The following is a 15975-nucleotide window of genomic DNA, read 5'->3' on the forward strand; positions in this document are numbered from 1 at the left end:
TAGCACTTCTTACATCTGAATGTATTCTTGTAGCAGGTGTATGGAGAGTCATTGAAGATGAGTTTGTAGACTGTGAATGCATTGTGATGGCTTTGTAGATGATGCAGCTGGGTTTGATAATTGTGCAGAGTGGCAAGGGGGGCCTGTGGAGTTCCATCATGATGGAAGGATGTGGTCATATTTTGTTATGCCCTAGTGAGGTTTGCTGCAGCACGTAGAATGCCCTCAAAGGTGACCAGTGTGGATTAAAAATTCAAAGATGGTTTAGTTTCCCAGATACCCAGTGCAAGGTAAGGAATGTGCAAGAAAGATAGGAAGGAAAATAAAACAGTTGTACTCAGCTTAAACTCTGATAAAGGCATCACCCAAGTCCTTGTAAAACACCATGAACTACCAGAAAGCCATCATATGTAGGGTAAAAAGGTATAATATCATGTACCGTGGGACATGGCTGCAACACCCCTTTCAACACCCCCTTACGCCTTTACATGTTCATGTTCACATATTAATTATTATTATACTCACAAGGTTCCACAGTGCGTATTCTTTTGTAAATTAGCATGATGCAGATTCAATAGACAGTTTTGAAATACACCTTCTTTCACCTTTGTAGGATGATTTCTCCCAATTTTGCAGAACACGTATAAAGCATACATTCAAATGCACATAAATAATGCTGCAAGCTTGGACACTAACTGGTCCATTTCCTTGGACCTCACAATATTGGACATTGGCTGCAAGGTCCAGGGCAGGGAGGTCAAGACTCTATGGTTGCATGTGGTCAGTATTTTACTGTCATGACCAGTATGTTTATATCTAAACCAGAGCAAAAGAGTAAACATCTCAGCAGAACCTCTTGGCCTATAAAATATAGAACAAAACAATATTGCTTCATCAACAAAGTAAAATATCTCAAATCTGAAGTGTGCAAAATATAAAGACAAATAGTGTAGTGAGTGGTCTTCAAATATGTGAGGAAGCCCTCTCGGTAGGCCTCAGTTGGCACAAACATCTAGCCAGGAGAAGCATTTATTGTGAAGCGAGGTAACAGGTATGAACATCATGCTTATTAAAAGAGTGCTGCATTGTTATTGAAACTAAATAATGGTAGTGAGATTCTCTATAATCGCCTATCAGTAATGTCTTTGTTCACTTGTGTCCTGGCTGGAAGTAGGTGTCAAAGTAGGAAGAGGATAGAGGGTTCCGAAGAACCCTTAAGGGCCCTTCCTCCATTTGTGATAAATGATCACACTGTGGTCATTTTCATAATTTTCTGAAGTCCAGCTTCCACAATCGTGATGGCAGTAATGAGCATGAGGGATAACTGAGCCTAACTGTAATGTCTGAATTGCTAAATATATAGAATTACAACCAGAAAACATGTTTGTCATACTGGGGGCCTCTGATTATTTTTTCATTTTGTGAGGGGTAGGGTGCCTCATTAAAATGATTGAAGACTATTGGTATAGAAACTATGACATAATTAAAAGGACAGACTGTATCAGCAAATTGCCACCTATACTGTCAAAACATGATAGAAGCCAAAAAATGCTACTTCCCTGTTCGTATCTCCAAAACTTTGACCTTTTCCAAAGATTTTTTCCTTGTTAGATCAGGAGTACGATCTCCTTCAGCTGCTCCATTCACAAACATTTAAGTGATAATCTTGCTCAATTCATATTCTACAGGATTAAACTACTATGTGACAACATCTAAGCATAAAAAATCCTACACCTGATGGCTTTTCTATGACCACTCCCAACATCCAAACAGTGATTACTTTAAATCATTTGACACAAATAATTGGGCTGATCATGGTGCCACTGTTACAAGCTGTCATTCAACAGCCTTTTGCCTATCTTAAATGCATGAAACTTCTTTTCCGGATTCTCAAAACCTACCAGTTGGCCTTGTTTAACTATTCTTCAGGACAAGATATTTTCTTCATCGTGTGGAAAAATGCCACAGTGACCTAGTGAACTCCATATAAAAAAACTACCCTTAACGCAAAAGATATCAACAACTTTCAACTAATTTTACTTCTACTATTCATTAGCAAACCTGTGGAAAAGTTGATTTTTAAACAATTTCAGCAATTTGCGTGAGACAACAAGCTTTGGATAGCTTCTAAGAAGAATTCTAGAGAAGACAGAGTAAATAACTGGTGATACTATTGGTTTTGGATGTGCTTCAATGCCTGGTGGACAATTGGGGTGTTAAGGCACTGGTACACCTGTGTTGCAATGCCTTCTTGCCTACCACTGACAAGCTGGCCTTGCTCTCCAGAAGTTCTTGATGCTCTGCAAGGTCAAATTTCCTTGGCCTACTTCCAGAACCCGTATATTTTCTTGTAGGCCACGTTGATCCCTACAAATGTCCTTCAAACCAAGGTTCTGTAAATGGTACAACATTGTGCTAGCAGGTCAATCTGGGGTTAAGTCAACCTTAGCATTAGTCTGACGTTCCTTGCGGTGGCCTACTGTTCAAAAGGATGTCGAGTTTTATGTTAAATCATGTCCTGTTTCTGCACAGTCCAAGGCGGTCCACAATAAGCCTTTGGCTTTCTTCAGCCTTTGCCTTTCCCTCCTCATCAATGGCACATGATTTCCATTGAAATTATTGTGGACTAACCCCATTTGGCAGGAAACCGAGTGATCATCTTCACAGTACATCTTTTTTTTTCTAAAATGTCTCACTGTTCTTTGATCTAGCAGTGTGATGGGAAGGAAATTTCTGGCTGATATATTCTGTCTGCATGGGATCCCCAACATGAAAATCTCAGAAGGGCTCTCAGTACATTTCTAGCTTCTGGTGTTTTACATTTTCTCCATCCTGGGTACCCATCAAGCTCTGTTCTCAGGCTGCCATCCACAATCTAATAGACAGAATGAGAGGGTCAACCAGAGTCTTGAACAGTTTCTGAAGTGCCTCTGCTATGCCATTGAAAACAGCTGGACAGAATACTTACCCTTAGCAGAGTTCTTGCATAACAACTCTGTTCACCTTGCTACAAAGGATTCTCCATTCTATAGTATCCAGGGTTTTTATCCTCGTGCCTTTCCATCTTTTCCATTGTCCAGTCCTCTTGCACATGCTGATTTCCTGGAGAGACTTGACACTGAAAGAAAAAGTGATTTCCATGAATTTACAAGATTCTTAAACTACTATGAAGGCTAGTACTAATGGATTAAGAATACTCTACCAAACTTAAGGGAGGGAAAGAAGGTTTGGCTGTCTTCCAGGATCTTGCACACTAAAAAATTGCCAAGCCAGTTTTGCAAATGCAAAGCTTTCAGATCTGAGCAAGCTACTTAATAATTCTTATTTAGGATGCCAGGAATGAGAACAACTTGCTGGCACACATTTAGCATTGAGCAAGAACATGGCTGCCACCACCTCAATTACAGTAAGACAATGTTTCTAAATTCCATAGGGTGTTCGTTGTCTGAATTATTGCTATTGAGACTAGTCCACAAATGAGTTCAGTTCTTGAAAGAGATTTTCTTTTCTCCTTGAGTTTTTCTGAGACATGTGGAGCCAATTTCTTAAGTTGTTTGGTTCCTTTGTAATTACCAAACAAATCAATACTGTTGCAGTTAGGCTGTGCCTTCCTAACTCTCGTAAGACTCGCCCTACTTTTCATGTCTCCAAGATGAAGCCTTTTGTGTCTGATCCTTTTCTTTTCCCCCTCTTGCTATGGTAGATGGATAACCAGAGTATGAAGTTAGTGAGAAATGTGATTCCCGGGTTTTCAGATGCTGCTCTTCATTCAAAAGAATGGCTATGCTGCTAGTGAGCATTCTTGGGTTCCTGCCTCTTCAGACCATGCCTCGAGGTTGCTTTATCATTTTGTCTGGCCTTAATACTATACCAAAATGAGGTATAGTGTGCAAGGAGTTCATGGGTTCCCCAGAGGCTTAAGAGAGGCTAAAGTAGATAATACAAATGCTCTCTTTTGTGTTAGTGTGGTCGAGCAGTTAGACGTATCAGAAGGTATTGAAAAGCATTTGTGGTACACACACAGTCACTAAATGAGACACACACTCAATGACTAACTCCAGGTCAATTGTTTTTTATACAGCAAAAATATATTTTGTTACTTTATTACTAGAACCAGAAGAACTTTGTTGCAGGTAAGCCCAGTTGTCAATAGGTATCAAGCATATGTATCAAATGTACTTTGTTTGGTCTTAGCAGATAAAGCAGTATACAAGTAAGTAGCAATTTTCTATGTCAAAAGTTGACACAGTGCAATTTTCCATAGAGGTCTATTGAGTCCAGGGGGGGAGGGGGGGGAGTGAGGGGGTAAGTGTTAGCACAGAAAACAAGTAAGTATACGATTTATGATTCCAGTCTTCAGGATTTAGGATTTCCACAGGTCAAAGTTTAGGCTGACCCCAAAAGTGCACCACCAGCAACAAGGGGCCAGCTGGGTACAGAGGTAAAAGTTGGCATCAGGCTTACAATGGAATTCTATGAGGACTGGGAGTGCTCGGTAGAAAGCAGATTGCAGGTAAGTACCCGTGGTTCCAGGACACAGGCCTTGGGGGTGTAGGTCAGTACCGGGGGAAGGGACACAGGATCACACCAAACACACACCCTCAGTGCTACAGGGGTGGGGGGGTGCAGGGTGCAAACACAGAGCTGGGTGTCCAATGCTTTTCAATGAGGGGGCCCCCAGGGTCACAAAAGAAAGTCCAGGCTCAGTCCAGGGGGTCGGTTCCAGGAAACCAAAGGCTGGACAGGCAGGAGAGGCGCCCATTGGACTTGCTTGACCGTTGGTCAGATTCCCCAAGGCCAGGGGGCTGCAGGGGTCTCCTTGGGTGTCAGGTATCTTTGTCGGATCTGGTCGCAGTCAGGGGGAGCCTCGGGTTTCAGGCTGCAGGCATCATTGTGTTGGCCAGGAGAGAACAACCCAGGTTGGACTCGATGTCGGAACCTCCTGGGGACCTTCCTGGACCGATGGGCCACCTGGACTCGGGCCGTGGGCGTCGGGTGCAGAGTGAGCAGGACTCATGGATCCGAAGTGGTTCTGAAGTCCTTTTGGTGATTTCATCTGGACAGGGCCGCTGTCCTTGGGAGTTCTTGGTCATCTGCTGGGCAGGCAGTCTTCTGGGAGTTTGTAGAGGCTGCTGGTCCGGCAGGATGTATCACCTTTTTGGAGCAGGGGTCTTTGAAGCTGCAGACAGCTGGTAGGGCTGGGGCCAAGTCAGTGGTCATCTGGAGTCTTCACTGCTGGGGTCAGCTTAACAGTCCTTCTTCTTTCTTCTTGCTTCTTCTTCTTGAGGTCGCCATGAATCTGGTGAGTAAGGTTCAGGGGAGCCCCTAAATACTAGATTTAGAGGCTTTACAGAGGTCAGATAGTAGTGACCAATGTCTACTGTCCATGAGGGACCCTTCCTGTGCCCACTTCCTTTGGGGAGGGCACATCTCTTACCCTTTTGGTCCTTACCTTCCAACACAAGATGGAGGATTCTGCAGGGAGGGGTGTCACTTCAGCTCTGGACACCTTAAGGGTGGTCTTAGCTGCAGTGGTCATTCCTCCCTGTTTTACCTAATGTTCCCGCTGGACCAGCCACCAAAAGTGGGGCTTGGTCTTGGGGCACTATAACAGGAGGCCTGAGCCTTTCGGGCTCACCACCTAGTGTTACAGTTCCTGCAGGGGGAGGTGTGAAGCACCTCCACCTAGAGAAGGCTTTGTTTCGGACCTAAGAGAGCACAAAGGCTCTCATCCCATGGGGTCAGAAACTTGTCTGTTAGTGGCAGGCTGGGACAGACTGGTCAATCCTGCACCAAATGGCTGGGTAAAATTCAGGGGGCATCTCTAAGATGCCCTCTGAGTGCATTTTACAATAAATCCATCACTGGCAACAGTGTGGGTTTATTGTGCTGAGAAGTTTGATACCAAACTTCCCTGTCTTCAGTGAAGCCATCATGGAGCTGTGGAGTTCGTAATGACAGACTCCCAGGTCATGTACTCAGTATGGCCACATTGCACTTGCAATGTTTAAGAATGGACTTAGACACTGTAGGGGCATATTGTTCATGCAGCTATGCCCTCACTTGTGGTATAGTGCACCCTGCCTTAGGGCTTGTAAGGCCTGCTAGAGAGGTGACTTACCTATGCCACAGGCAGTTGTCTGTGGGCATGGCACCCCGAGAGGGATGCCATGTCGACTTTGCCTTTTTCTCCCCACCAACACACACAAGCTGCAATGGCAGTGTGCATGTGTTTGGTAAGGGGTCCTTTAGGGTGGCACAATACATGCTACAGCCCTAAGGGACCCTCCCGGATCACATAGCCCTTGGTGCCACTGGTACCTTTTACAGTGGACTTAGCTATGTGCCAGGAGTGTACCAATTTTGGAAACAATAGTACAGATTAGGGGAACACTGGTGCTGGCGCATGGTTAGCAGGATCCCAGCACACACTCAGTCAAGTTAGCATCAATACCAGGTAACAAGTGTGGGGGTAACCATGCCAAAAAGGGGCACTTTACTACATTGGATTCCTGGGTTTTCAGAGGCTGCTCTACATTCAAAAGAATGGCTATGCTGCTAGTGAGCATTCTTGGGTTTGTGCCTCTTCAGTCCATGCCTCTAGGTTGCTTTATCATTTCTTCTGGCCTTTCCAGACAAGCCTGGGATATCAGGAGAGGGTTTACTGCTTTTCCTGACAAGCCTATTACCTCTAGAGTGGAATTTGTGGTAACCATGGTGTCTTGGCCACCTAGATACTGAGGAAAACGGTATCTTGTGTGGTTCTGAGATTCCCAGGTCTCAAGAAACACTGCATTAACCCCGCAGCTGCAGGGTGTGACTTTCACTCATTTGCGATTGCCTTCCCTTGTGATACTGGGCTTCCCAGATGTTGCTCCTTGCTCCTCCAGCTCCCAGATGGCAATGACTTGCCTGAGGGTTTGCAGATGCCTTTTAAAGCTGCTCCACAGCTACTCCGGTTCAGGTTTTCATTCCTGTTTCTATCCCTTTTAATTATGGCTGTTTCTTTCTTGATTTCTTTCTGATTGTCCTAGTTCTTTGTGTTTCTGGTCATGTGATATTTGCTTGTCTTGTTCTTTTACCATAGAAAGGCTTCAGTCTTGTTGAAGGGTGAATCCAACAAAGTTGTGTTCCTTCGCTTGTTTCCTCGCTCCCTCCACTTTCTGATCCTGACCATTCACCCAAGAAGAATTCCACTATCTTATTCTACACTCCATAGTTTCTTCAACGTTATGAAGTCTTTTTACAGTAAAGATGTTTTATACTCCTTTAGCTTTTTCCCCCATAGAAGGTGGTAGACTCTCGAGGGGCACTTGGCTACCCCATATTCCAGTGTATGGTGTCATTGGGGTTCTGGAAACAGTCACCCGTACATCAGACAGCGGAAGCCCTGGAACAGTCTACGGGTAAGCCAGAGATGAACAATCTTTGAGACCTGCTGAAGGGTTTTTTAGACAGGGGGATACTTGACCAAATCTGTAGCAGTTCAGAAGATTCTTGATTTAGGAAGCTACAGTCTAAGAAAGTCCACAACTGAGTCCTATTTCAATAGAAATCTTTTGCTAGTGTGGAAGGAAAAGGATCAGAGAAATGGTTGGTGGGCTTCAGGTTAAAGATGATTTTATTAATACCTCATTAAAGTTGATCCCTTTGCTAGGAGTTATTTTTTAATTAAGGTTAGGAAGGAGAGGTGGGTTGGAGGACCATCATGGGAAAGGTCATTGTTATTTTACAGGTTTTTTTTTTACTTTTGACTATAGAGTTGACAATTCCACAAAACCCTCCCATTTGAGATCACAGTCTGGGAACATGCAGTTGGCGGACTTTGTCACATGTTTTCCAATGTCAAATCTTGTTGAGTTTCAATAACAAGGGCTTCTGTAGTCATAAAAAATACCTCTTTGTAGATTTTTCTCTTAATGCTATGACAGAAATCTGTGTTCACGCAAAATAAGAAGTCTAAAAACATTTATTAACAAAAAGAAAGGTAATCTTTGAATGACAGGACTGAATGACAAAAGAATCCCTGTGCATCCCGTGGGCATAAAATCTACAGCAAATACAAAATGCAAATGTACATGTTTTCATAGACAGGGCCCGAATGGAAATCACGTGTCAAAAACCGAAACAAAATAGTTATGTAGGTGCAGAAACTGAAATCATGGCCAGTACATGTTCAGCCTTTAAGCTAAAACAAAAATGCTAAGTTTTCAGAGCTGAGCAAGCTACTTAATAATTCTCATCTAGGATGCCAGGCATGAGAATGAGGCTTGAAATGTCAAAGATGGGCACAACTTGTTAGCTCTTGTTTAGAATTGAGAAAGAACTTGGCTGCCACTACTTCAGTTACATTAAGACAATTGTTCTAAATTCCACAGTGTGTAGGTTGTCTAAATGTATTGCTAATGAGATTAGTCCACAAATGAGTTCGGTACTTGTAAGATATTTTTCCCCTTGACGTTTTCTGAGACCCATGGAGCCAATTTCTTTAAGTTTCTTCTTACTTAAAAGCAGTTACTTCGGTCACTGTTCAACAAATGCATTGTTGTGTTCCTGAAGGTGGTATTTGACTGTTATTTTAGTGAGTGTAGAGCCAACCCACTTGAGGTCAAATATAAGCATTTTAAAGGTTGAGTAGGATTCACTTCCAGTTAGAGGCAACTGAAAGAAGTTTTATGAATTGCATCTTGTTGGGATGGATAAAACATCCGTGCACGTCTCTGGAGAATGTCTGCCCATACCTTGAGTTCGTCATTGCAAGATGTATAGATTTCCTACCCTACCTCATCACACAAAAGAATCATGCAAGTTTTTATGTCATATGGATTGTACCCCGGAGCAGGGTGCGTTGTTTTGAGGGCTAAACCAAGTTTTCACCTTCCTTATGAAACATGGCTACTGCCAGCTTGTCAAGCCCCGGAGGATGTGGTAGCAATATTGATGTAGTGGCAACACACTTTGTACCCTTGCTTTATTCTCAAAGAGGCCCCTCAGCCTCCACATGGTGCATCTGATTGACGCTGCTCCGGGTCTGGACATTTGGGATAAGCTGTCTGTAGAAGGTAGGTAGAAGTGGGATGGAGCTGGGGGTGGGAAAGTAGGGGTTCTTGGTTAATGAGAGAGAGTTACCAGTTTATTCCAGCAGAAAAAATCCCCAAAATGCAACCAGTGCCAGGCATAGCCAGCAACCGGTCCCAGGATGCTTCTTTCCGGTCCAGGGAGGACCAGGTAGTTCAGCCTGGACTGTTCCCATGGAGAGCAGGGTCAAGCCTGATTTTCATATGGCTGGGTCCAAACTGGAGTGGCATGGTGAGCAAAAGATGGACTTAACCCAGATCTCTTCACTAGGGGTGAGTGTGAAAAGTTTAAGTACTCCGTCTATCATCTTGTGTTTGCTATACCCAGCAACAGAACTGCATCGAAATGTTTATAGATATAAATGTCACAACCGCATTGCACAGAACATTCCCCAGCATCTCATAGGCTACAACCAATGTAAGCTCAATGCAACAATATATTATAAAGCAACTCACACATTTTAAGAATCAGTGGAAGACAGAATACACCGAAGAATATTAGATAGTATTGCAGTAATAAAGTGTAAAAGACAATTGCAGCCATACTTGTCGTGATAAAATCTTGCATGAGCTTTTCCACCTGATTTATAATAATATGAAAGGCGTGCCATACAATTTTTGCCATGCTTCCAGGAGGCAAGGCTCTCTCTTAACTTGTTGGTCCACCGAATCACTCAACAGGTCACCTTCCACATCTTCAGTCAGTGACATTAAAAGTGTTTCTTCTTGACAACGAGGCCTTGGAGCAGGTTGACCGCAGTATCATAGCATCAATGATTGTCCATTGCCCCTCCTCACTGGCGGGTCCCACGTGGGGTGAAAGGGAAAACACCAGTTCACCAGCTGCGTAGGGGCAATACTGTTTTAGTTTATCCCTCCTAAGCATGGCCCACATAACTCATTCCACAACATCCCTCTCCTTATGCTGTCACTGTCAGCATGCACTCTTACAAGTGATTGTTAATCGATTATAAATTGTAAATGTGGCTTACCACCTCTAATCTCATGTCAGTTAAAGGACAGGCTTGGTGTGCCCATCCAGGTCTCAAAAACAGGTGCAAGACCTCAACTCAAAGAGCTGGCATATGCCTCGTTTAGCACACTGGATTAGTATATGAGCTGGAGCCCAAAGTATCAGAATGCCAGCTAGCACATGCAATTACTGTTGAAGATACATTCCCGTCACAAGAATCAATTAATCAATCAGGGATTTGTGAAGCGCGGCTCCTCACCCGTGAGGGTCTCAAGGCCCTGGGGGGGGGGAGGAGGGGAGGGCGGGTGCTGAGGATCAGTCGAAGAGCCAGGTCTTGAGGTCCTTCCTGAACTGACAGGGTGGGGGATTGCCTGAGGTGGATGGGGAGGGTGTTCCAGATCTTGGCAGCGATGTGGGAGAAGGATCTTCCTCCGGCTGTGGTTTCCCATATGCGGGGCACGTTGGCGAGGGGCTGGTCGGCAGAGCGGAATTGTCTGGTGGGAGTATAGAATGAGAGTCTGTGGTTGAGGTAGGCTGGTCCAACGTCGTGTAGGGCCTTGTAGGCGTGGGTCAGGAGCTTGAAGGTGATTCTCTTGTCAATAGGCAGCCAGTGTGGGTCTCTCAGAAGGGCGGAGGTGTGGCTGTGTCGAGGGGCGTTCATGATGAGACGGGCGAAGGCATTCTGGATGCGTTGTAGTCTTTTTTGGGTCTTGGCAGTGGTTTCGGCGTAGAGTGCATTGCCGTAGTTGAGGCAGCTGCTGACGAGGGCCTGGGTGACTGTTCTTCTGGCTTTGGTAGGGATCCACTTGTAGATTTTACGAAGCATGCGGAGGGCGTGGAAGCAACCAGATGAGACGGCACTCACCTGTTGGTCCATTGAGAGCGATGAGCCTAAGATGACGCCGAGGTTGCAGGCGTGGCTGGTGGGGGTGGGCGCGTTTCTGAGGGCGGTGGGCCACCAGGAATTGTTCCAGGCGGAGGGTGTGGAGCTCAGGATGAGAACTTCTATTTTGTCTAAGTTCATTTTGAGGCAACTGTCTTTCATCCACGTGGCGACTTCTTTCATTCCTTCATGGAGATTGTTCTTGGCGGTGGTCGGGTTGTTGGTGAGGGAGACTATCAGTTGGGTGTCGTCAGCATAGGAGACTATGTTGAGTGTGTGGCTTCTGACGATAGCTGCCAGTGAGGTCATGTAGAGGTTGAAGAGGGTGGGACTCAGCGAGGATCTTTGGGGGACGCCACAGCTGATCTTGGTGGCTTCCAAGAGAAAAGGGGGGGAGTCAGACCTTCTATGTTCTGCCGGTGAGGAACGAGGAGAGCCATTGCAGAGCTGAGTCTTGGATGCCGGCGTCGTGGAGACGGGTGCGTAGCGTGTGAGACTGTGTCGAAGGTGGCAGAAAGGTCAAAGAGGATGAGGGCAACGGTCTTGCCTAGGTCGAGGAGGGTGTGGATGTCATCTGTTTCGGCGAGGATGCTAGTCTCGCTGCTATGGTTGCTTCTGAATCCTGACTGAGAGAGGTCCAGGGTGTTGTTGGCTCCCAGGAAGGGGGTGAGTTGTTTGTTGACTGCTTTCTTAATTACTTTGGTGTCTGGACCAAAGACAACCTCATGGCCCATAGCACCTCCCAACGTAGACCTATATATCTCTGATGCAGCCCGACGCATCCACCACCAAAGCGGGCAAATCACATCCTGAGAGGAATGGAACCGGGAAGAAACCGCAAAGACAAGGAAAAGCCCAACTGCAACACAACCACATCCCCCAGGAAGAAAGAAGGGGTACACAGGCCAGAAGGACACACAACTCCCTCACCAGAAACACCATGTGGAAGATAAAAAGGCAACCACAACAGCTCCCAACTGTCCAAAAGGAGCCAAGACCAAGGCCTGCAGTACCAATGGCAAGACCCAGAAAGAAAACAAGGATGCCGTACATGACGCCACAAGAAGATGTCGCAGCAACCACAGTACCAAGGAACCACACCCCGCAGAGTCCCCCAAAGAGAACAGAAGGCTCTAACTGCGGCTCATGGAGCTTCAAAAGTAGACACAGCTCACTTCAAACCCTTCCCAACAACCCGAAAACCGAGGGAAGAGAGCATACCAGCGGAGACTGGCACAAACCAGCCCTGAAAAGCACCCCCACTGAAGACAGAATCAGAGCAGGCTACCAAAAACGATGCACTGCGAAATGGCAGTGTAGAGACGTATGCGGCAGCCAGAGAGAGGAAGCAATGGAGAGGAAATGGAGAAGAGGAAAGCAACCAAGGATCTCTGACAGCCCTCCCCAAGCGAGTGGGAAAGCACGATCTCGAAGACCAAAAAAGGAAACACCACAACCACCAACCGGGCGTCCTCCCACAGACAGGTGAAAGGCTAAGTAAAGAAAAAGCAAATCACAGATGATCGGATGAAGGAAGCACCAACGCATCCCCCACCTTTCAAGCCTCCACCGTAGGAAGCGCCCCCAAACCCAAGAACCGCAGCATTGATGCAAGAAGCAAAGAGAGACAGAAGGGAATACCAAACCACTTGCTCCCTGCCCAAAAACATTCTCCGAGTGAAACAGCTCCTAAAAAGGAGGAAAAAAAAACAAACAGGAAATGATAAGGAAGAGCCCCCCTCCCCCCCCCCCCAGATCGGAGACAGAAACCACCTTCACCAGGAGCCTGATCATACCACCAGAGGACGACCCGTTAGAATAGGATGAAAACCAGAACAGACAGGGCAGAAAACCAACCCCCTCCCAATGGAGAAACCGTGAGTCTCCTGAAAAGATCATCCGGCCAAGAGAAAAAAGAGCCCCAAATATAGTCCCCCACCCCAGGGAACAGGCTTCTGAGGCCAAACACCAGGGGGAGGCAGGGTGCAAGAACCCCTCAGAGAAGAAAGGCCTGCATATACCACCATCAAGGTCCCCTCCCAACACCGCCGGGAAATCGGTAAATGTAGAACAAATCCCTCAGAATAAGGACCCCAGAAGGCCAAGAGATCGATCCACAACAGCCTGAGGGGGACTGAAACCCAGGGCACTGTGAATACAGCACCCACCAGGAAGCCCAAAAGACGAAGCCATAGGCGGACTGGGACAGCACAGCTGCCCAGGAATTACAAAGCCAGGGACTCCAAGGGACTGCCCTGAGAGGGTACAAGAACAGCCACAAAAAATAATCCGTGTGGACACAGGTCCCAAGGAAGGCAAAGCACAAGAGGGAACCCACTGACACCGGGCCCAATAGAACAAAAACCAATGGGAAAGAAGTGCATCACTCACCCGTCCGCAGGTCCACAAAAAGCACAGAGGAGAAATGCAGGAACCAGACTAACAGGCAGGGAGAAAGATAACAACCTCCGAGAAGCAGAGATGCCACCAGCGGTTTCTCCAGAATGGTTAACACCCGTGGAGCAGTGCGAAGACCCAAAGGCAACACTGCAAGCAAAAACTGGAGCATCAGAGACAGAAGCGCAAAAAAACCTGCTGTGACGATGGATGGACAGGCACATGAAAACAGGCCGTCCCGAGATCCAGAGCAAGAACCGTGCACCCCCACAGAAATGAACCGCCACAATAGACCCATCCCGATAGACACATGGCGGAAAAACTTCTAATCCATTAACTAAATCCAAACCACGCGGAAGACCCCCAGCACCAAGTCCAACTGAAAAACAAGCGAGTGTAACCCCTGTCCGAGCTCCAGAGGGGGCACCACCACTAACACCCGAATCCAAAAAAGAGAAAGAAGGCCCTGATGAAGGGTCTATGGCCCGGCTGTAGTGGAGGCCAAAGAGTCCAGTGTCCCCCAGAGGACAGAGGGATCCCCCAATTTCAACCTATAGCTGGCCTGAATAATGCCCAACCAAGTGTCTGAAGGACACACCGAAGAAATAGCTGAAAGTGGCTGCCTACCACCAGACCTGCACCACTGTCACTTAGACAGGAACATGGCTTGGGAAGGAGAACTCGGACGTCTGCTGCTCGACCCTCCGAGCTGGAAACCACTCCGGAGACCACGAAAAAACGGCCTCCAGGGAGCTGACACAGGGTAGCCTTTTTCTGAGAGAAAGGCCTGCCGAAGCACCGGACTTCATGGGAAAAGAAGAAGAAGTAATGCCCAGGAAAAGCCCACGCAGATGAGAGACAAGGGAAGAAATGGACAACGCAGAATCTTAATTAGGGAACCTGAGATCCTTAAGCTGCCTGAGCAGCATCTGGCCATAAATCCTTCAAGACCAGAATGCAACGGACCGCAATATAGGCCCTACCTGCCAGTGTTAAAGCAAAACCCCAGCCAAGGAATAGTAGAGAGAAAGGGCACACGCAGCTCAAACAACTCCAGATCAACTGGAGGACTCAACCAAGGCCCACCCAGAGGCAAATGGTTCAAGAACAGGGACTGAGCCACCCAGGCCCCAAAAACCCAGTGGGAGGACCCAGCTGAGCACCTGCATACACAGCCCTGAGGGAGCCATCCACTGTTGCGACCGCAGGACCTCCAAGCCTTGAAACTCCACCATACACAAACCCATGTGAACCAGCCCTGGCACACAGTTGGAAAAGGTGGGGGCACGTCCACAGACAGACCTGGAGCAGAAGCTTCGCCACACAGTGAGAGTGTCTGTGATAGAGATCACTACAGCATGAATAAAACAAAGGGAAGGCACCTGCCAGTGAAGGCCACTTAAAGGAGATGAATGCCCCAATACACTCCCAGAAGAGAACTCACACCTCACAGTACGAGGGACTGCAACCATGTCATACAGTTCATCTCAAGGAAGGGGTTCCAAAGGAGGCACCAGAGGCGAACCCCCTACTTTCCCCCTTCCCACTGAGCCTGGAAGGATACAGAAAACGCGTTCAAGGGAATGCCGCCCCTCAACCACCAACATTCGACAAGAAAAACCAGTAAACACAGTCTGAAGAAAGAAGAGAAATCTGCCGCCACACGCCATTTACCCATGTCCCCCATATCTACAAGGGGCAGTGCAGGCGAGGAATGGCTAATGACCCACCTGGAGCGAAACCGGTATCACAGAGCGTCAGAGGTCGTGACAAAGACCTAAGCTCCAGGCACCACTGCACAAGATGCCAGGAACTGGAGAAGCCGAGGTGAGGCATTGTGCCCTGCGCACATGCACACCAACGCTATGTTGCAGAAGGAAGTCAGGCAAGCCCCAGGCTTCCTGCTTCCAGCGCACGTCATACAGCCCGCCCAGCAGTGCCACAGACATGCGTGCTGCGTCCCAAGAAGCAGAGCAGCCCGGGCTGGAAAACGGCATCAACAGCCGCCACACACATGCCCGAAACAAGCATCCCCCAGCAAGCCCAGCAGGCCAAGGGACGCACAACCGGAAACGTGACCCAGGAACTGGCAACCGCCTCAGCCCAGCCAGAGCAGTTCCTTCTACTCCTCAGTCCATTCTGTCAGAAGACAGAAAAAAGAACAGGAGGAATGCTGGGTAAGTATGCTTAAGTACTACCTGAACGAGGTGGGGGCTGGGGACCCAGCATTCCTCAGGTTCTTTTTTCTGTCGTGGAGATACGTAAGCTCTACTTTGTGATGAATGGGATGAGGACAACAGGACCAGGAGTAATGAAGATTACGGGTAAGTAATGGGGCATTCTGTCAAAGTAGTGAAACTTCACTAAGATAAACTTTTTCCAATGTCACCCAGTTTTGTGGGTGAAGTATAAAACTGCGCCCTCCCCAAAAACTGAGCAGCTCTCAGTATGATAATTGCTCTGGTTATTCTCCCTCTTCAGATCGCCAGGTCTTCTTAAGCATAGTGGGATCCATTCGAAATCTGGTTATCTGAGTAACTACGGAATTCCACCTATATCCCCCAAGGAGGAAGAATTATCTGTGGAAGTTTCAGGCGTCCGGAATGGCCACCATTGCTAGGAGTCTCTGCACATGATTCTTCCTA

General features: G+C 47.0%; 2 long non-coding RNA genes across 2 annotated transcripts in view; one reads left to right on the plus strand and one right to left on the minus strand.

Moving 5' to 3' along the window:
- Positions 1-15975, plus strand: part of LOC138284861 (uncharacterized) — a 112712-nt gene that overhangs the window by 46745 nt on the left and 49992 nt on the right. The window lies entirely within an intron of this gene.
- LOC138283300 (uncharacterized) lies at positions 456-15191 on the minus strand. The gene is made up of 3 exons (XR_011201174.1): positions 15061-15191; positions 2969-3118; positions 456-2875 (listed from the first exon to the last, which is right to left on the minus strand). It is a non-coding gene; the product is annotated as an uncharacterized lncRNA (long non-coding RNA).

Source organism: Pleurodeles waltl, chromosome 3_1, assembly GCF_031143425.1.
Source record: "Pleurodeles waltl isolate 20211129_DDA chromosome 3_1, aPleWal1.hap1.20221129, whole genome shotgun sequence".
Taxonomy (NCBI): domain Eukaryota; kingdom Metazoa; phylum Chordata; class Amphibia; order Caudata; family Salamandridae; genus Pleurodeles; species Pleurodeles waltl.